Below are 22,350 nucleotides of genomic sequence, written 5' to 3'. Positions count from 1 at the left end.
TAAACCAGCATTAATTAACGAGGAGTGACACCAGGTCGCTCGAAGCGATGACAACACTTAATTGAAAAGACGAATGCTGGAGGCGGCAGTAACATCAAACACCTTCTCCGAGTTTTAACCAGAAGTCACTTCCCGCTAGACAAGTAAACATTTAACCAAGCACAAGGAAGGAACCCCAAAGAGAAAATTCAAATAAAACCTCCAAAAGATTATAAAGGATAGGGAACCCCAACTATTTAAATTTAAAAGAATTAGCTCTCCCCAAAGGCAGTGTAAACGCGAAGGCCACACTTAAGAGGCCACCAAAATTGGTTACAAAAAGTCTTATACATTTGCTCTTTTTCTTTAAAAGAAACACAAGGCTGCTTAACTTCTGCTGGACGTCCGGTATGACTCGTGTAGGATACACCAGGCAGCAACCCAAGCTAGGCGGTCGCAAGGCACGGCGAGAAAAATCAGGAGAGCAGACAGGCAGGCAGCCAACACATATCCTCCATCCTGAACCGGCAGACTGCTTACAGCCAACTCCACATATACGTGATTGCTTCCCACCTCGTACCTCACGGCGTCTCAGCAGGTAGCCCGAGCAAACGTCGACTGCCACTCGCCCCGCGAATGCGGTAAACAAAAAGGCAAGCAAAGATAAGAATCATCGAAGGATCGATAATAGACATCCAAGAGACTGGCGCGCCAGTAACGAGCTCCACGGTTCACCAGTAATACATATTAAAAACTGCGATGGGTTGCGCAATGCAACCATTGGCCCTCTTTCAGTTTTAGTCATTCTGCATAAGAATTTTTAAATTTTTTATTGACAACCTTTCCCGTTAATGTACCTATTAAATCGAGCCCTGATGCAAAGTTCCGCCAAATTTTTATTAAGGAAGGTTTCAGTTTGGGTTTTGTATATTCGTCTTACTTCATTATCTTACTGTTTATCAGATTCCCGACTCGGTTTATTGTTTTACTCCCTTCCTACAGCTTTGCTTTTTCTTGTTTAAAAAAAGAAAAATTCTATGTAACTCAAAAACGTTAGCATAAAATTTTATTCATGGCTTTCAGTCAGCAGCTGTGAAACACATTTTAAGAATAGACACAATCAGTCGTCAGCCGCACAATTTTTTTTATATTAATTTCTTGAGTAGTTTCGGCAAATTAATTTGGCATCCTCAGAAGATCATACACTTACACTTACATCGGAAAGCAATTGCCAAGCAAACTTTGAACGATGGAGTCCTACAAAGACGGGTATTGAGTTGGATAGCACCACAATTAACAGCAGAATAAAAACAATTTAAGTGTTCAGTAAAAACAGATTATAAAGGCACTTTCGTTAAAAATTTTCTATAGCACTGTCAAACAGTTAAAAAGTAATGTACAAAATGCGAAGATGTGGTGATCACAAAGACTTCGTATCGTTATTAAAATATTGAAATACCGTGAGACATACGATAATTAGCACCGACCGTCTGGACACAATGAGTTTTCGTAAGCTTTTAAGCACACTAGCACTCCTTGCTTCTTATACAAGTGGAATCTTTTACCGTGAAACTATCAGTCTGTCGATGTTAACCATCATATGTCTGATGGTGTTTCAATATTTTACTTACGATACGAAGTCTTTGTGGTCACATCTTAGTATTTTTTACGTAACTTTTCAACTGTTTGACAGTACTATACAACAATTTTAACGAAAGTAAGTTTATAATCTGTTTTTACTGTTCACTTAAATTGTTTTTATTGTGCTGTTAATTGTGATCCAGCACAACTAAATTCTTATTCTATATCCGTCTTTGTAGGACTCCATCGCCCAGAGTTTGCTTGACGATTGCTTTCCGATGTAAGCGTAATTGTATGATCTTCTGTGGATGGCGAATTAATTTGCCGAAACTAGTCAAGAAGTTTAACTTAATAAAATCTGTGCAGCTACCGACTGATTATTTCTATTCTTAAAATACGTTCGCATACCTGAACTCCATGCCCCTGTTGTTCGATAGTATTCTATAATAGATTTGTGGAAGGTATATCCTATTATACGTGTTGGTAGCCAGCTTATGAGAACAGAACGAAATTTTCACTCTGCAGCGGAGTGTACGCTACATCTACATCTACATCTACATGGATACTCTGCAAATCACATTTAAGTGCCTGGCAGAGGGTTCATCGAACCATTTTTACAATTCTCTATTATTCCAATCTCGTATAGCGCGCTGAAAGAATGAACACCTATATCTTTCCGTATGGGCTCTGATTTCCCTTATTTTATCGCGGTGATCGTTCCTCCCTATGTAGGTCCGTGTCAACAAAATATTTTCGCATTCGGAGGAGAAAGTTGGTGATTGCAATTTCGTGAGAAGATCCCGTCGCAACGAAAAACGCCTTTCTTTTAATGATTTCCAGTCCAAATCCTATATCATTTCTGTGACACTCTCTCCCATATTTCGCGATAATACAGAACGTGCTGCCTTTCTTTCAACTTTTTCGATGAACTCCGTCAGTCCTCTCTGGTAAGGATCCCACACCGCTCAGCAGTATTCTAAAAGAGGACGGACAAGCAAGTATGCAGTCTCCTTAGTAGTTCTGTTACATTTTCTAAGTGTCCTGCCAATAAAACGCAGTCTTTGGTTAGCCTTCCCCACAACATTTTCTATGTGTTCCTTCCAATGTAAGTTGTACGTGATTGTAATACCTAAATGTTTAGTTGAATTTACGGCTTTTTGATTAGACTGATTTATCGCGTAACCGAAGTTTAACGAGTTCCTTTTAGCACTCATGTGGATGACCTCACACATTTCGTTATTTAGGGTCAACTGCCACTTTTGGCACCATTCAGATATCTCTGAACTTCCTGGCAGTATTCTAGGATGGGTCGCACGAGTGATTTGTAAGCAATCTCTTTAGTAGACTGCTTGCACTTCCCCAGTATTCTACCAATAAATGGAAGTCTTATCATCTGCTTTACCCACGACTGAACCTATATAAGATCATTCCATTTCATTTCCCCACAAAGTGTTACATCCAGGTATTTGTGCAAGTTGGTCGATTCCAACAATGACTCACTGATATTATAGTCATAGGATTCTACGTTTTTTTTCCTTTTGTGATTACATTTCTGAACATTAAGAGAATGTTGCCAGTCTCCGCACAACTTTGAAATCTTATCAACATCTAATTGAATATTTATGCAGCTTCTCTCTTCATTATAAATAACTGCATCATCTGCAAAAAGCCTGATTTTACAATTAATATTGTCTGCAAGCACAAGGCAATACTGACCCAACAACTTCTCTTGAAAGGTTGGTTGAGGAAAGGCAAACCTACGTTTCTAGCATTTGTACACTCAGAAAAAGCTTTTGACAACGTTGACTGGAATACTCTCTTTCAAATTCTGAAGATGGCAGGGCTCAAATACAAGGAGCGAAAGGCTATTTACAATTTATATAGAAATCAGATGCGCCGGCCGTTGTGGCCGAGCGCTTCTAGGCACTTCAGTCTGGAACCGCGCGACCGCTACGGTCGCAGGTTCGAATCCTGTCTCGGGCATGGGTGTGTGTGATGTCCTTAGGTTAGTTAGGTTTAAGTAGTTCTACGTTCTAGGGGACTAATGACCTCAGATGTTAAGTCCCACAGTGCTCAGAGCCATTTTTTGAGAAACCAGATGGCAGTAATAAGAGTCGAGGGGCACGAAAGGGAAGCAGTGGTCGAGAAGAGAGTGAGGCAGGATTGTTGCCAATCCCCAGTGCTATTCAATCTGTATATTGAGCAAGCAGTAAAGGAAACAAAAGAAAAATTTGGAATAGGAATTAAAATCCATGGAAAAGAAATAAAAACTTTGAGGATTGCCAATTGTAATTCTGTCAGAGACAGCTAAGGACCTGGAAGAGCAACTGAACGGAATGGACAGTGTCTTGAAAGGAGGATATAGATGAACATCAATAAAAGCAAAACGAGGATAATGGAACGCAGTCGAATTAAATCAGGTGATGCTGAGGGAATTAGATTAGGAAATGAGACACTTAAAGTTATAAATGAGTCTTGCTATCTGGGGAGCAAAATAACTGATGATGGTCGAAGTATGGAGGATGTAAATGTAGACTGGCTATGGCAAGGAAAGCGTTTCTGAAGAAGAGAAATTTGTTAACATCGAGTGTAGATTTAAGTGTCAGGAAATCTTTTCTGAAAGTATTTGTGTGGAGTGTTAATGTATGGAAGTGAAACATGGACGATAAACAGTTTAGACAAGAAGAGAATAGAAGCTTTCGAAACGTGGTGCTACAGAAGAATGCTGAAGATTAGATGGGTAGATCACGTAACTAATTAGGAGGTAGTGAATAGAATTGTGGAGGAAAGGAATTTGTGGCACTACTTGACTAGAAGTGGGGATCGATTGTTAGGACACGTTCTGAGGCATCAAGGGATCACCATTTAGCATTCGAGGGAAGCGTAGAAGGTAAAAATAATAGGGGAAGACGAAGAGATGAATACACTAAGCAGATTTAGAAGGATGTACAGGGTGGTGCACGAAATGTGTTACCATCTTGTTTTTGAATATAAACTGTATTGTCAATACAATCTGAAAGGAACGTATACTAGTATGAAGAGCCGTTTATGGAGATTTGTTCTAACTCAGCACATGCTCAATATGCCAACCATCTCGTTTCCTAACTTCCTTCAAACGAACACTGAAGTTAGTGATTACCCTACGGCACATGTCTTCCGTAATTTCACTGAAAACTTGAAGAATAAGTCTTCTGAGGTCCATTAAATCACGTGGACGTTTCAGGAAATTTTTCCTTTAGGTACCCCCAAAGAAAAAAAGTCACATGGATTGAGGTCTGGACTATTGGGGGACCAATTTTGTCCGTCACTGAAGCGACCTGGAAACCTGAGTGAAATGATCTGCATGTCGAAATGCTCGTGTAATAACTCCAACACAGTGTTTGCGGTATGTGGCCTTGCTCCAACTTGCATGAACCTCTACTTGTTGAAGGGCAAGGCAGTAGCAAGAAGCTGTGGAATGAAGCTATTGCGAAGCATGCTCAAATAACGCTCGCTGTTCACAATTTCGTCAAAGAAAAAGGGTCCAATAAGTCCTTGACTGGAAATTGCTGCCCACGCTGTAATCCTCGGAGCATAATGTTGTTGTTCAGGAAGCACTTGTGGGTTTTCAGTGGCCCAAAAGCGTACATTTTGTTTGTTAACCACACCATCTAAATGAAAATGCGCCTCGTCTGAAAACCAAACGTTGCTGAGAGTTTCTTCCCTATCCTCCGCCCACTGAGCAAACAGTAGTCTCTGCTGCTTGTGTTCTTCAGTGAGCTTCTGTGCACAGGTCATCTTGTATGGGTACATATGGAGGTCAATTTTAAGAATGCGTTGAACGGAGCGTCTGGATATTTCCAGTTGCACTGCTGCTTTCTACACGATTTCTCGGGACTTCTCTGTACAGCAAGTCGCACCGCTTCAATATTCTCCGGCGAACAAACAGGCTTAGGCCGAGGTCGCTTCGCTTCCAATACTGTTCCTTCCTGTACAAATTTATCGTACAACCTGTGGATGGTCTTCTTGCAAGGGACCCATCGTGTGTTAAACTGTTGTTTAAAACGCCTCTGAGTCACAACAAGGCTTTTCGTTTCATGAAAAAGTAACACAATTGCCGATCGTTGCTGTGTCGTCAGTCTTCCATTGTCAGCCATTGCTGCTTACTAGCCTCCTAGCGGCAGTATCGTGAATTACACGTCATTTCGTAACTCATTTGTTTTTCCAAGCTCTGCTGTTACTGCTGTAGAGATCCCAGCGGGATATCTAATGTGCGTCGTAAATTGTGAAAGAAACAATTGGTAACACATTTGGTACGCCACCCTGTAGGTTGCAGTAGTTATTCGGAGATGAAGAAGCTTGCACAGAATAGAGTGGCATGGAGAGCTGTATCAAACCATTCACTGGACTTAAGACCACAACAACATTGTTGCAAGGTCATCAATACACAAAATGAACAGCAAGGGTCCCAACACATTTTCCTGGGGCACACGCGAAGTTACCTTTACATAGTTCTATTCCATAATTTAGAAATGGAAGAATGATGGCGAGTAAGTAAGCGTAGTTAACGAATATCAGGATACGTCAGAGCGTTGCGCACTTTTTGGAGGACCCAGGCGCCTGGCGGTTCCTGTTCCGCCGCGACGCGAGATACCAGTCGTTGTGTCCAGGAACCGCACGCAAGGAGGCGCGCCGCAGCAGACGGCGGCAATTGAGCTCGTTTGAGATGACTTGTCCGGACGCCGGCGCGCGTGCTGGCATCGGCGCGTGGCGTGGCTTCCTTGTCTGCGCCGGGAGCGAATTCCCACCGCGAGCTCCCAGGGGAACCTGTTTACGCTCTGCGAGGCGTCTAGTCCCACGTTCCAACTCCTTGTAGCTAACAACGAGGGACTGTCTAAACTTGATACGTGCTGATGGGATTACGTTCATTGAACACAAAAATAAGAGAACAGGCCGCATGGAACTGGGTCTCTAAAGGAAAGGTGGATAAGACCAGGGACATTTTGGGGGTTCAGGTAGGAGATAAGCGTGCTATCAAAAGAAGGGGGGAGGAGTTATGGCAAACATCTTGGGAAAACGAAGAAACTGTGTAAGTAGGCTGTTTAGGTTTTTTTATTGGTAACGCCACCTCTGTATGAAAATCACTGGCTGTGCTGTGTGCAGTCTGTGGCTAGTTTGCATTGTTGTCTGCCATTGTAGTGTTGGGCAGCGGCAGCTGGATGTGAACAGCGCGTAGCGTTGCGCAGTTGGAGGTGAGCCGCCAGCAGTGGTGGATGTGGGGAGAGAGATGGCGGAGTTTTGAAATTTGTCATGAACTGATATATATATTATGACTTGTGATGATATTAAGGTAAATACATTGTTTGCTCTCTATTAATATCTTTCATTTGCTAACTATCCCTATCAGTAGTTAGTGCCTTCAGTAGTTTGAATCTTTTATTTAGCTGGCAGTAGTGGCGCTCGCTGTATTGCAGTAGCTTGAGCAGCGAAGATTTTTGTGAGGTAAGTGATTTGTGAAAGGTATAGTTTAATGTTAGTCAGGGCCATTCTTTTGTAGGGAATTTTGAAAGTCAGATTGCGTTGCGCTAACAAAATATTGTGTGTCAGTTTAAGCACAGTCAAAGGGGACGTTTCATATGTCGACCCTTAGCGTAGGATATCTCACTGGAATCTTCTGATTTTTGTTGTAGTTTGTGTAATTAGTGTAGATTTTGTTTATTGCTAGCGCGTAATTGTAGAGAGAATCTCCTTTGTAGTTGCAGTCTTTCATTGTTGTATAGTAAAACAGTTGTGGCATGCATGTAGATTTGCACCAAGTATTTCGCAGCTGCGCTTGCAATTAACTAGATATTATTTTCAGTGCTATGTTAATGTGTTCTCTTATTTTTGATCTTCAAATTGTGTTTTTCTGTGTTGTCGTGTGAAATACTGTGACAATAATGGCGTGTGAAAAACGTAATACTAGGCTCCAAAGTAAACCGAGAAATGACAGTGAAAATGAAAGCAGTGTGTTAGCGCCACCGAGTAATGAATTAACTGATGTTCAAAGTAGTAATTTGGTAATTGTGCATAGGGAAATGGAGCGGGCGGCAAACAATGGCGTGGACAGTGAAACAATTAGTGAAGAGGGAAGCATTATCGATCGATCGGTCGGCAACAGCTTGCCTCAGGAATCGGGAATGACAGGACACAATTTTGCAAATACTGTAGACTCAGGTTTTGGGTTCTCACCGTTTTCTCAAATGAGTCAAGACACATTTTCCGCTTGTCAAAATGTGAATGTTGCCGGTGCAACTTCACTCCCGAAAAGCACTGAGGAACATGTTTCAGACACCAGTGCATTGTTATTACAATTAATGCAACAAATGGGACAAAAGCTTGAAAAGTTAGACACAATGGAACAACACCAGAGACAAACACAGCAACAGTTAGACACAGTGGAACAAAATCTCAAAAAGTTAGACACAGTGGAACAAAATCTCAAAAAGTTAGACACAGTGGAACAAAATCTCAAAAAGTTAGACACAGTGGAACAAAATCTTAAAAAGTTAGACTCATTGGAACAAACTCTTGAACAAACACGTGAAGACTTAACTACTGAGTTACATAACATTGAATCGAAATGTCAAAAAGTCTGTAATGACGTAAAAACACAAATTTGTGAGCATTTTCAACCTATTTTTTCGCGGCATGAAAATGCATTACGGAATCACGAAGCAGCCATAAAAGAACTGCAAACTATTGTTCATGAAAATCATGAGACCTTGCAAGCTAAAATTGACTCAGTTGCATCTACCGATTCGGTTACGCAGCTTGCAAAAACTCAGGAAAACTTAAAGGACACAGTAGATTCGATTTCAGCACAAATGGACACTCTGAAACTTGGTTCAGAAAAACACACTGAGGAAATGTGTTCACTATCGGAGAAAGTAGCCGAACTTTCGGATCAGGTCACTAACTTATCTACAAAGGTAGATGATGATCTGAATGACACAAGACCCGTAGCTTTCACTGACACAGAAGAGTATGAACAAATTAGGAAATTCAAACAAAATCAGAATCAAATTAATACGCAACACCAAAGAGAAATCCGGGAAGTACAAGATCAGCTGACACAGGTAATACAAGAATTACGTATTTCAGAGGACACTCGCGCTACAATACGGGAAGAGGGACATAGAAATACGGAACAACCACAAAATAATAACACAGGACACTTCGGAAATTATGAAAGAAATTGGCAAGGCGCATTGGATTTTGAGATGGAACCGCCGAAACGAAGTAACAATGACCGACATGCGACTCGCCGACATGACGATTTTGACTATAAGCTGTTCATTACTACACGTAAATTCAAAACATTTAAGAATTCTGACAACGACATTCATCCACAAGCATGGCTCCATCAATTCTCTCATTGTTTTCCTCCCAACTGGTCGTTAGAACACAGATTAGAATTTATGTGTGGCTACTTAGAGAATGAACCAGCTGTAAGAATGCGATCGGTAATTCACGATTGCCACAGTGAAGGAGAGTTTTACCATGCCTTCCTCTCAGCATATTGGTCTCAAGCCACACAAGACCGGGTAAAACATAGCATCATAATGATGAAACGTTTCGAACAATCTGAATTTTCCAGTCTTGTCAAATATTTTGAAGACATGTTGCATAAGAATCAGTATCTTTCAAACCCATACAGCCCCTCAGAACTCATCCGCATTTGCTTACTCAAATTGCCTGAACATTTACGACATATTATTTTAGCAGGACGTTGCAAAGATGACATTGAAGCTTTTCAGGGTCTGTTACAAGAATTGGAAATTGACACTGACAATCGGGGAACGCGGAAACAGGAGCACAACAATTACAGGTCACATCTGTCACAATTCCACGATGAAAGAAATAATAACTGGACACGACAAGGCTATTCTCACAACACATATCGTGACCAAAACAGACACCACCCGTATGACAACCGTTGGCAGAGTAGTAATAACTACAGGGAAAGATCACCTCTCCGTGGTAATGACTATCACAGAGAAAATAAGAGAAACAGACAATATGGGAACCAAAATAAATACTATCAAGGGAGGCAGAATAACTTTAGACGCAACGGTCCAGCGCGCAGTTACGATTCAGGGAGAAATTCTCCACCACTTAACCGACAAGAAAGAAACTACAGGAACTATCGACATGACGACAGACGATATGATCATAACGACAGGCGTCAATTTCATCAGAACTGGCGGGATTCTAACAGAGCTGGGCCCTCTCGGCAAGGTGAATTTGTAGAAGTTAGGTCTCCTTATCCCAGTAACGAAGCGCGCCAACAAAGAGACAGACAATGACTCGCGCCGCAGGCACCCACGTGCGCCAGGTGGCTCAGAGAAAAATAACATAGACGCTAACCTTGAGAAAAATTCCAGTATTCTTTACCGACGTATACCGCCTGACAATTGCATTCAAGTTCAAACTCTGAGTACTATGAAGAGTAAAAGATTGTACCACATTTCACATGTAAAACCGATTATTGAAAGATAATCTGCTTTTTAACTTTGTCTTTGCCATAAAACTTTTCACTTCACATTTCTAGTATGCTTTGTCAGATTTAGAATCTGTTAACATGTAACAATGTTTGAAGTGAAATATCCAGTCAAGAACCAAGAGAACTTATTTAAACAGAAATTACGAATGCATTGTTATAATGAACAGACGACACAGTGTTGTTAGTTGTACATTCTTGCTTGTTAGTTGCACGATTACGTAACGACTATCAGGCTTACATACTTAGGACACATACTGGTACTGCTAATGAGATTCTAATGCAACATTTTGGTTTACTTGAAAATACATTCTGGATTTAAAGTACTTTCTGTGAGATACCAGATGACACAGAGGTTAGTTTATGTGACAGCTACACGATTTTTATCACGACGCTACTAATGAGTGACAATTTACAATGTTGCTTTTGCGGTGTATCTGTTTTATATCTGCACAGTTTTCTGAATTCTTCTGGAAAGAAAAACATGTTTTAGTAGTAACTTTTGTGGTATAGCAACAATGAGACAGCTTTTTCGTGGCACAACAATACGTTACTGTACAGTACTTTCTTCATCACGCCAATAAGCATAATAACTACGATATCTATACGCAAAGCATTTCACTTTTGTTTATCATGAGGTAAGTACATTGGCTTCTGCAGAACTTAGCTTTCGGAGGAAAATAACTACGACACTTCCACAGAGATTATCTTACAACAAGATGCACATTTAGCGCTACAGGACACGCATTTCAGTGATCAATTTTATACTTAAAACACTTATTTTTAAAGATTTATTTTTAATTACAAAGAAAGTTTTCCGTGATACATTTCATTCCATTGCTGTAATCTGTAACACCTGAGGGTATAATTACATTAATCCTCAGGGGGGTACACGCTTACTTTGTGTACCATGTGTGTGGCAACCACAAGGAGCCCTAGCTAATATGGTATTTGCTTACACAACTTTACACTTCGGTACCATATTTCTCTAACACACAATTACACAGCTATCTGATTATTTGACAGAGAAACAAACATTTTTTTTACTACATCAGTGACAGATGTTTATGCAATTGCAGAGTTGGATAACTTCACACTTATGAAATTGTATTTTGTCTGTACTTCGTAAACTGTTCATATTTTTTTTGGAACCATTGTGATACTATGAGAGCTTTGAATGATGTATTTGGTATGGATTCATGATTTTTAAAGTGCGTTTGAGGCAGATGACACTTTTGACATGAGCAGAGAATTTTTTTAGGTTTTGAAATTATTGGAGGAAGCTACGACGATTTTGAGAATTGACTGAGATGTTATGATATTATTACGACGACGATGTGTACTATGCTGTTGAGATATCTTTATGATCAATAAGATGATGCTACCGTATATGAGGAATAAGAAGTATGTTGGAAACTAAGAATCGTACTTTAAGAGTTATGAAATGTGCGTAAATGCGTGACTGTATCACAATGCTGACGAATATTTTATTTGGACACTTATATTTATAGGATTTTGTTTCTACAGATTTGCAACGCTAATTCTTGACCTGTGAAATATTTTTATGTGAGACTGTCACTGTATTTTCTGTCGTAAATATTTCCGTAAGAAAGTTAAGTGACCACCTGCACGTAATGCATCGCGGGCACCCACCTGGGCGACAGCCGCCCGAAAAAAAAGCCTAGCCTTTCAGCGGCACAGGTAGAAAAAAAAAAAAAGGGGGAGGCCATTATAATGACAAGTGTCTTTCTACGAGAGTTGAGAGCTACTGACTTATGAAATGTCACATGACTATTGAATGATATTTTTATGCTTTGCTTTTTGTAGTTGCTTATTTCACTTGATATCTGGTTTCCAGCTGTGTTGCAGCATTGCTTTTATAAAATGAAATGCATTTGCTAATGTGAACACTTTCTGTCAACAGATCTATTAAATAATTATTTTATGATCCACATTCTTTAAAAGAGGAGCACTAGGAAAGGAAAGAACAATAAGAAGGAACTAGTAACAGTAACACATAATTTTCTTTTCAAGTACATGGTAATATTTTTTTTACAATAAGTCGTTGTGGTGCACCACTTTAATTACTTAGACATTAAGATGTGATTATACATTTTCCTTATCTGCATTGTTATGTTTAGTGTACTATTTTTTCTGCTTGAGCTATGTCATGTTTCGATATAAGCTGCTGTTTGCCAGGCATAGTGCTACTGAACTTTAATTTGTGTTACTCTGCTAAGCCAATTTTACTACTCATTGATTTTTCATGTTGCTGCACATTGGCTCATATTAGTTGTAATTTTGCATTTTATCTGTTAATTTAGATTTACTGTAGCTTGCTTTGCAATTTTCCAATTTTTTGGTAATTGCTGTTTATATTAATTGTTTTATGTGCTGCTGCATTGCCTCGTCCCTTAGTTTAGCATCTGAGCTCAGTAGATTTAAGTTAGCTTAAGAGGGGGTAGACTATATAAGAAACTAACTATTATAAATTTATAAGAAAAAGGATGCTGTACAGTGGAGAAAAACTATTTTTGACAGAGGATGTGAATAGAATACAGAAAGCATGCTTGGATAGGATTTTTTTGGTGGAAACAAAGGATGAAATAAGAGGAAAGATATATGAAGTTTTGGGTTGGACTGCAGTACCAAATGTTACACTGAAAACGAACCCTGTCCTTTCCTATTGGTGTTATCCCACTATGTGTTTGTGTACCCTTGAGTATTTGTTTTCTTCCTGTCTCTGTGTAGTTTCATAGAATTTTTTCTTCTTTTAATATTAAGCTACATTCACTATGATGAGGAATACTGTTATCCTCGAATATAATTGGCATTAATAATATGTTATTTACTTTGTAAAGATATTTAGACATTATTAATTCCGTTCTGTTTAATGCTCATGTGTGAAGTTGATGTTTCGAAAGTTATTCTGATCTTTTATGTATGTACTCATGTCATAATTCCTGTAACACTGACGTATATGTCTATTTCTATTCTTTTGTAAAGCCTGTGTTACTACAAATGTTATCTGTATTGTTATGTTCTTTAATGATGTATTTTGTACCTTTGTAATTGTATTTTCATGTTGTAAATTTATAATTGTACAGACACCAGTTCTTCAAATTAAGTTACATTTCACTGCACACGTTTCTGTTGGTCATAGTATATGGACAATATGTGAGAAGTAGGGACTGTTCGTGTTTGCACGTGTGTTAATAATTCTGCAAGGGACTGGATAACAGCATTGCTGGTTCTAAGGACAATTCCAAAAACGTTGTGAGTGCACAAGTGGTGGTTTATGGACTTGCTATATTCTCTGCAAGACTCTTCGATGGTGATTGTGCACCTGCACAGTCGCAACAGATGGCTGCTGGCCATTTCTACAAGGACTACAGTGGGTCTACACCTTTGCTGACTCACCAGTACCATTATTTCTACAAGGCCTGCAGTGGGTCGGCACCTCTGGTGGCCCACCAATACCGTAATCTCTACCAGGACTACAGTGGGTCTGTTCTGTGATGACCTACCTACCAATATTCTTCAAAACGTCGAATGACTCTGCTGTGGGTTTGCTCTGTTGTGGAGCATTACCTGTCTGCATGTCAAGAGTCAGCACTGTTTTTCCGTTGGAAGGACAACACTACTTCTTCAAGACTGCATGGAAATCCACTACTTCTGTGTGCATTTTCTTTTACTGCTCAGACTTTGAGAAAAACTCTGCATTTTTACTGTGAGGAACAATGTGGACTGTCTTTATGGACTGTGAGAAATTTTTAGCTTTTGACCAACATTGTATCAATAGGTGTGTGCATTTGATTTCTTTGTTATTGTAATTATGAAAATTTTTTTTCAAATCTGTATTGGCCACTGCCCAATCCAATTTGTAAAAATTTTTGTGGGGAGCATGGGGGCTATGTAAGTAGGCTGTTTAGGTTTTTTTATTGGTAACGCCACCTCTGTATGAAAATCACTGGCTGTGCTGTGTGCAGTCTGTGGCTAGTTTGCATTGTTGTCTGCCATTGTAGTGTTGGGCAGCGGCAGCTGGATGTGAACAGCGCGTAGCGTTGCGCAGTTGGAGGTGAGCCGCCAGCAGTGGTGGATGTGGGGAGAGAGATGGCGGAGTTTTGAAATTTGTCATGAACTGATATATATATTATGACTTGTGATGATATTAAGGTAAATACATTGTTTGCTCTCTATTAATATCTTTCATTTGCTAACTATCCCTATCAGTAGTTAGTGCCTTCAGTAGTTTGAATCTTTTATTTAGCTGGCAGTAGTGGCGCTCGCTGTATTGCAGTAGCTTGAGCAGCGAAGATTTTTGTGAGGTAAGTGATTTGTGAAAGGTATAGTTTAATGTTAGTCAGGGCCATTCTTTTGTAGGGAATTTTGAAAGTCAGATTGCGTTGCGCTAACAAAATATTGTGTGTCAGTTTAAGCACAGTCATGTATAATTGTTCAAAGGGGAAGTTTCAACTGGCAGAAGGGTCTTTCAGCCTCTACCTAACATCAAAGAGCGACTTGAGATGACCTATTTTGAGCCAAGTAGGGGACTACTGCACTTTCTCACGGGACATGGGCCATACTCGACATACCTATGTCGGTTTGGGAAAAGAGCTACACCAGCGTGCGACTGTGGTGCTCAAGACGGAACACCTGAGCACACCATCTATGACTGTGTTATACGGGGGCTATCCACAAAGTACATTACGTTTTGGAATTAAAAATAAATAAAGTATTCGAAATTTTTTTATTATATACAAATGGTTCAAATGGCTCTGAGCACTATGGGACTCAACATCTTAGGTCATAAGTCCCCTAGAACTTAGAACTACTTAAACCTAACTAACCTAAGGACATTGCACCACCCATGCCCAAGGCAGGATTCGAACCTGCGACCGTAGCAGTCCCGCGGTTCCGGACTGCAGCACCAGAACCGCTCGGCCACCGCGGCCGGCTTTATTATACAGATGAAAGCCACACTTTAATACTACTATTCTACATAGTTGCCATTTAAATTAAGCGGTGGACGAGCTTGGAAATTCCTTCGTCGTAAAATTCGGCCGCCTGCGCCTTCAACCACGTGGTTACCTCTTCTTGAAGCTGTGCGTCGTCATCAAAACGCTGCATAGCCAACCACTTCTTCATTGCTGGGAATAAGTGGAAGTCGCTCGGTGCCAGGTCGAGACTGTACGGCAGATGAGGAAACAACTCCCACTTAAAAGATTCTAGAACTTCACGAGTGGCATTTGCCGTGTGGGCCCGGGCGTTGTCGTGAATCAGCAAGATCTTTGAGCCCAACTTTCCCCTGCGCTTGTTTTGTATTGCTCTTCTGAGGTTGTGCAGAGTTTGGCAATACCTTTGAGAGTTTATTGTAGTGCCTCTTTCCAGGAAATCCACAAAAATCACACCTTTTCTGTCCCAAAAGACAGTCGCCATCACCTTCCTTGCCGACATTGTCTGCATGCATTTCTTGGGTTTATGGGGGGAATTTATGTGCTCCCACTGCATTGACTGCAATTTTGTCTCGCAGTTCACATGCTTCACCCATGTTTCGTCACCAGTAACGATGCGATCCAGTAATGAGTCGCCATCTTTCTCGTAAGCGTCCAAAAACGTTAACGCTGCAGCCATCTCTGTCAAGATTTTTGGTATCCATCTTGCACAAAACTTGTGGTAACCAAGCTTTTCGGTAATGATTTCGTGCAACAAATTTCGTGAAATTTGTGGAAAACTCATAGAGAGTTCCGTTATTGTGAAATTACAGTTTTCACGGACCGCGGCATCGACTTTTTCGACAAGTTCGGCAGTCACTATGCTGGGTCTTCCACTTCGCTCTTCATCGTGAACGTTAGTTCGGCCATTTTTAAATTTTATGACCCATTGACGCACTCCACCTCCAGTGATTATGTTGTCCCCATACACTTCACAAAGCTGCCGATAGATTTCTATCGGTGTACAGTTTTTTGCAGTCGGAAACCTTATTACAGCACGCACTTCACACTTCGCGGCATTTTCAATTAACGCTGACATTTCAAACTGTCACAGCAACTCAACGGAGTATAGCACGAACCTCTCACAAGCACGGCAGGATGTCGACTGAGCGGCGGAATGCCATGACACCAAGATGGCCCCGCCCCTAACGGACACAAACGAAAACGTAATGTACTTTGTGGATAGCCCTCGTATGATGATGTGGCGCATAATCTACGAGCACAACTACCCGACAACGACACTTATGCCCTAATACGACGTACCGATACCTTCAGTATACCTGGCAAACGAGGTATCACAAAAGATCTTGAGAGACTTTCTAAGAAACCAAGACGGATGATATCAAACCCGGATTAGACTGGGATGTACCGGCCATACCGCCGAGTGCGGAGCAGGCCAGCCTTCCCTGACTGGAATCCGCAGCACTACCGGACCAGGCCAGCGAGTGCATCACCCTCCAGGCTACGACAATTGCACTCTACTTCAGATATAGAACTAAATAATTATTATTAGTAGTAGATTAGAACACTAACAAACACTAACAAGTAGGGAGTGCAGCGACAATACAGACTTGGCCAGCCCAGAGCCAGGGGTACGCTCACATGGGTTTAGCTCAGTGAGCAGGCCTTTAATAGTAGGTTTATACATCTACTGACATATTTGTAATCGCTGCAGAATAAACTATCAAAGTAGGATAGCCTAACAGATTAACCTTGCTCATAGTTATGCCAGTTATAGAATAATGAAATGTAGAAATTGCTGTATTTTGTAGTAGTATAATATGTAGACCCACTAATTATTGAGGTGGTGGGTTATTTTGTATCTTCATGTTGTTTGATGTATTGTGTTAATAAAGAATTTTAAAAAAACTTGATACGTGAGTACACTTTCCAACTGCTAAATACATGCATTTGTAGACCTAGAGAAAGCTTTTGACAATGTTGACTGGAATATTGTCTTTCAGATTCTAAACGTGGCAGGGGTAAAATACAGGGAGCGAACGGCTATCTACAATTTGTACAGAAACCAGATGGCATTTATAAGAGTAGAGGGGCACGAAAGGGAAGCAGTGGTTGGGAAGGGAGTGAGACAGGGTTGTAGCCTCTCCCCTATGTTATTCAATCTGTATATCGAGCAAGCAGTAAAGGAAACAAAAGAAAAATTCGGAGTAGGTATTAAAATCCATGGAGAAGAAATAAAAACATTGAGGTTCGCCGATGACATTGTAATTCTGTCAGAGATAGCAAAGGACTTGGAAGAGCAGTTGAACGGAATGGACAGTGTCTTGAAAGGAGGATATAAGATGAACATCAACAAATGCAAAACGAGGATGATGGAATGTAGTCGAATTAAGTCGGGTGATGCTGAGGGAATTAGATTAGGAAATGAGACACTTAAAGTAATAAAGGAGTTTTGCTATTTGGGGAGCAAAATAACTGATGGTGGTCGAAGTAGAGAGGATATGAAATGTAGACTGGCAATGGCAAGGAAAGCGTTTCTGAAGAAGAGAAATTTGTTAACATCGAGTATAGATTTAAGTGTCAGGAAATCATTTCTGAAAGTATTTGTATGGAGTGTAGCCATGTATGGAAGTGAAACATGGACGATAAATAGATTGGACAAGAAGAAAATAGAAGTTTTCGGAATGTGGTGCTACAGAAGAATGCTGAAGCTTAGATGAGTAGATTACATAACTAATGAGGAGTGTTGAGTAGAATTGGGGAGAAGAGGAGTTTGTGGCCCAACTTGACAAGAACAAGGGGCCGGTTGGTAGGACATGTTCTGAGGCATCAGGGGATCACAAATTTAGCATTGGAGGGCAGCGTAGAGGGTAAAAATCGTAGAAGGAGACCAAGAGATGAATATACTAAGCAGATTCAGAAGGATGTAGGTTGCAGTAAGTACTGGGAGATGAAGAAGCTTGCACAGGATAGAGTAGCACGGAGAGCTGCATCAAACCAGTCTCTGGACTGAAGACCACAACAACAACAACAAATACATTGGTTAACAGAATACTTGAGGGACATGAACTAAATAACTGAGACAACCAACACCGATTGCGCCCAGAGCCCTATTGCCATACCGCCTGTGTGTGGACTGGCCGACTTTCCATCATAGTTGGAATCCGCCACGTGCAGGATTAGGGGAAGTGGGTGTCAATGCTACCGATAAGGGCATGCACCGGAAATGACGTAGGATAAGTTAGTTTGTAGGACTTAGTTTAGGAAAATTAAGTTAGGGAACTGCAGCGAATCAATACCGTGGCCCGCCCAGTGCCAGGTGCACGCTCTTCGGGCTTAGCTCGATGTGCAAGGCCATCAAAGTAGGTTTATGTCTCACTGGCACACATGTGACGCTACAGGCGATAGGAATTACACTCCTGGAAATTGAAATAAGAACGTGAATTCATTGTCCCAGGAAGGGGAAACTTTATTGACACATTCCTGGGGTCAGATACATCACATGATCACACTGACAGAACCACAGGCACATAGACACAGGCAACAGAGCATGCACAATGTCGGCACTAGTACAGTGTATATCCACCTTTCGCAGCAATGCAGGCTGCTATTCTCCCATGGAGACGATCGTAGAGATGCTGGATGTAGTCCTGTGGAACGGCTTGCCATGCCATTTCCACCTGGCGCCTCAGTTGGACCAGCGTTCGTGCTGGACGTGCAGACCGCGTGAGACGACGCTTCATCCAGTCCCAAACATGCTCAATGGGGGACAGATCCGGAGATCTTGCTGGCCAGGGTAGTTGACTTACACCTTCTAGAGCACGTTGGGTGGCACGGGATACATGCGGACGTGCATTGTCCTGTTGGAACAGCAAGTTCCCTTGCCGGTCTAGGAATGGTAGAACGATGGGTTCGATGACGGTTTGGATGTACCGTGCACTATTCAGTGTCCCCTCGACGATCACCAGTGGTGTACGGCCAGTGTAGGAGATCGCTCCCCACACCATGATGCCGGGTGTTGGCCCTGTGTGCCTCGGTCGTATGCAGTCCTGATTGTGGCGCTCACCTGCACGGCGCCAAACACGCATACGACCATCATTGGCACCAAGGCAGAAGCGACTCTCATCGCTGAAGACGACACGTCTCCATTCGTCCCTCCATTCACGCCTGTCGCGACACCACTGGAGGAGGGCTGCACCTTGTTGGGGCGTGAACGGAAGACGGCCTAACGGTGTGCGGGACCGTAGCCCAGCTTCATGGAGACGGTTGCGAATAGTCCTCGCCGATACCCCAGGAGCAACAGTGTCCCTAATTTGCTGGGAAGTGGCGGTGCGATCACTGCACTGCGTAGGATCCTACGGTCTTGGCGTGCATCCGTGCGTCGCTGCGGTCCGGTCCCAGGTCGACGGGCACGTGCACCTTCCGCCGACCACTGGCGACAACATCGATGTACTGTGGAGACCTCGCGCCCCACGTGTTGAGCAATTCGGCGGTACGTCCACCCGGCCTCCCGCATGCCCACTATACGCCCTCGCTCAAAGTCCGTCAACTGCACATAGGGTTCACGTCCACGCTGTCGCGGCATGCTACCAGTGTTAAAGACTGCGATGGAGCTCCGTATGCCACGGCAAACTGGCTGACACTGACGGCGGCGGTGCACAAATGCTGCGCAGCTAGCGCCATTCGACGGCCAACACCGCGGTTCCTGGTGTGTCCGCTGTGCCGTGCGTGTGATCATTGCTTGTACAGCCCTCTCGCAGTGTCCGGAGCAAGTATGGTGGGTCTTACACACCGGTGTCAATGTCTTCTTTTTTCCAATTCCAGGAGTGTAGTTATAAGAAATAGATATAAGTCCTAGGTATTAGATATTAAATGCCCATTGTATGTAATACTAACTGTAGCTCACTTGAAAATTGTAATTAGCTGCAACATAATTAAGCCAGTTGTATAATTATTATGACCCAGTAATCAGATAAGGAAGTGGGTTAACATTGTATAATTATTATTATGGTTTGTAATAAAGATTTTTTTTTAAGCTTGATCCCCCCGTCCCCTCACACACACGCACTGCTTCCGAATGTATTCTCTGTACTGAAGGCAAGTCTACACTCACATGTGGAAGTGCCATAGAGTAGGAATAGGTATGGAACGAGCATTCAACTGTGTGAAACTGACTTTTCTTTTTGTTGTCGGCATACACTGAATATGCGGTGGGGTCTAGGACTGTTGATATTTTTAAAAATATTGTGTATCCGATATATCGATATTTAAAAATTGACGTTATCGTCTCCCGTTATATCGACAAGATTTATGGAGATATCGATATCCAACGGAAAAAATATCGGCGTACCGGCAAAAAAAAAAAAAAAAAGAAAAAAAAATTGTTGTCAGATATTCTGCACATTAACAAGCTAGCAGGCTGCTTATCCCCCTCAGAGCAAGAATTGAAACGTAAACGATGCACGTTCACGCATGGCGATAACCACTTAGCTAACAATGGTAACTGCAGGGAAGTGGCGCAATCAAAGGTGTCCGATGGATCCGTCGTATCGGATTTGTCCGGAACACTTCATGTCGACTTCTCCGTTTTTTTTTATTTCTTCAAATGCCAGCGACCTAGCACTTCTAGTGGAAAAACTGCGTGGTGAAGTTGAACGTCGCAGTGTCTTTAAGGAGCGCCTAGCGTACGTCAGCATTTCCCCTCAAACGTCTCCGCCCAGTGCAGAGACGGTTTTTGCCATTTAGATTTTTTTCACCGGTTTCGGCAACTGTTTTTGCAGAATGCCGATGTGAAGAAACAGCACACTAGCTGCGTTAAAAAATGTTTCTAGGCGCTACAGTCTGGAACCGCGCGACCGCTACGGTCGCAGGCTCGAATCCTGCCTCGGGGAGGGATGTGTGTGATGTCCTTAGGTTAGTTAGATTTTTCTCTGAGTTCTAGGGAACTGATGACCTTGGAAGTGAAGTCCCATAGTGCTTAGAGCCATTTTATTTTGAAACCTATATTGGACTGAGGGAAATCTTGTTATTCCTTTCACACCACCACCGTCTTGTGCAATCGGATTTCTTCTTAGTGCCACCTACATTTGCTTTACGCAGTCAGAGAGAAACACTGAGCGCAATGAAAGCTCAAAATGTAATAAGACATCTTCACACATTGAAAGTAAAACGATGTTCTACTATAGTTTCAAAAGAAAAACTTCAAACATGAACCGATAATTGTGAAAAAAATATAATGTAAAATAAAAATATCAGCACACGGTACTATTATTTCCACATCGATATATTGGCGAGAAAGCCACCGCCGACGTGTATCGATATTTTTTGCAAATAATATCGGTATGTCCTTATTTTATCGACAGACCTATTGGGATCCACAGAAATTATTAATTTTTTTAATGATATCAGTTTGCCGCACTGTCTGTTATTGTTGGATTAAACTATACTTTTATTTTACTGAGCGGGGCGGCACAGTGGTTAGTGCACAGTGCTCGCATTCTGGAGGACGACGGTTCATACCCGCGTCCAGCCATCCAGATTTAGGTTTTCAGTGCTTTCCTTAAATCGCGCCGGCCGGAGTGGCCGAGCGGTTCTAGGCGCTACAGTCTGGAACCGCGCGACCACTACGGTCGCAGGTTCGAAACCTGCCTCGGGCATGGATGTGTGCGATGTCCTTAGGTTAGTTAGGTTTAAGTAGTTCTAAGTTCTAGGGGTCTGATGACCTCAGGAGTTAAATCCCATAGTGCTCAAAGCCATTTGAACCTTAAATCGCTTCACGCAAATGGCGGTATGGTTCCTTTGAAAGGGCATGGCCGATTAGCATCCCCATCCTTGACACAATCCGAGCTTGTGCTCCGTGTCTAGTAACCTCGATGTCGACAGGATAACAAACCCAGTCTTCCTTCCTTATACATCTACTTTCATTTAATTTTGTTCCTAACTAAGTAGTTTCGGCTGTGTAGCAATTCTCAAGTGTACAGTATGATCCATCAAACGCATCTGCGTTAGTTACAGTCAACACAGTTGTCTATACAGTTCTGTGGTAGAATGTCAGTGGGAGCTAAGCCACATATTGTTAAAGACGAGTTACTGACGTACACCATAAGAAAAAAAAACTGTGCGCCACGAAGGAATTATCTACATCTACATGTACATTTATACTCCGCAAGTCACCCAACGTTGTGTGGCGGAGGGCACTTTACGTGCCACTGCATCACCTCCCTTTCCTGTTACAGTCGCGTATGCTTCACGGGAAGAACGACTGCCGAAAAGCCTCCGTGCGCGCTCGAATCTCTCTAATTTTACATTCGTGAT

This window comes from Schistocerca serialis, chromosome 4 (genome assembly GCF_023864345.2).
Source record: "Schistocerca serialis cubense isolate TAMUIC-IGC-003099 chromosome 4, iqSchSeri2.2, whole genome shotgun sequence".
Lineage (NCBI taxonomy): Eukaryota > Metazoa > Arthropoda > Insecta > Orthoptera > Acrididae > Schistocerca > Schistocerca serialis.
The sequence above is the reverse complement of the archived record's forward strand: the minus strand, read 5'-3'. Positions refer to the sequence as shown.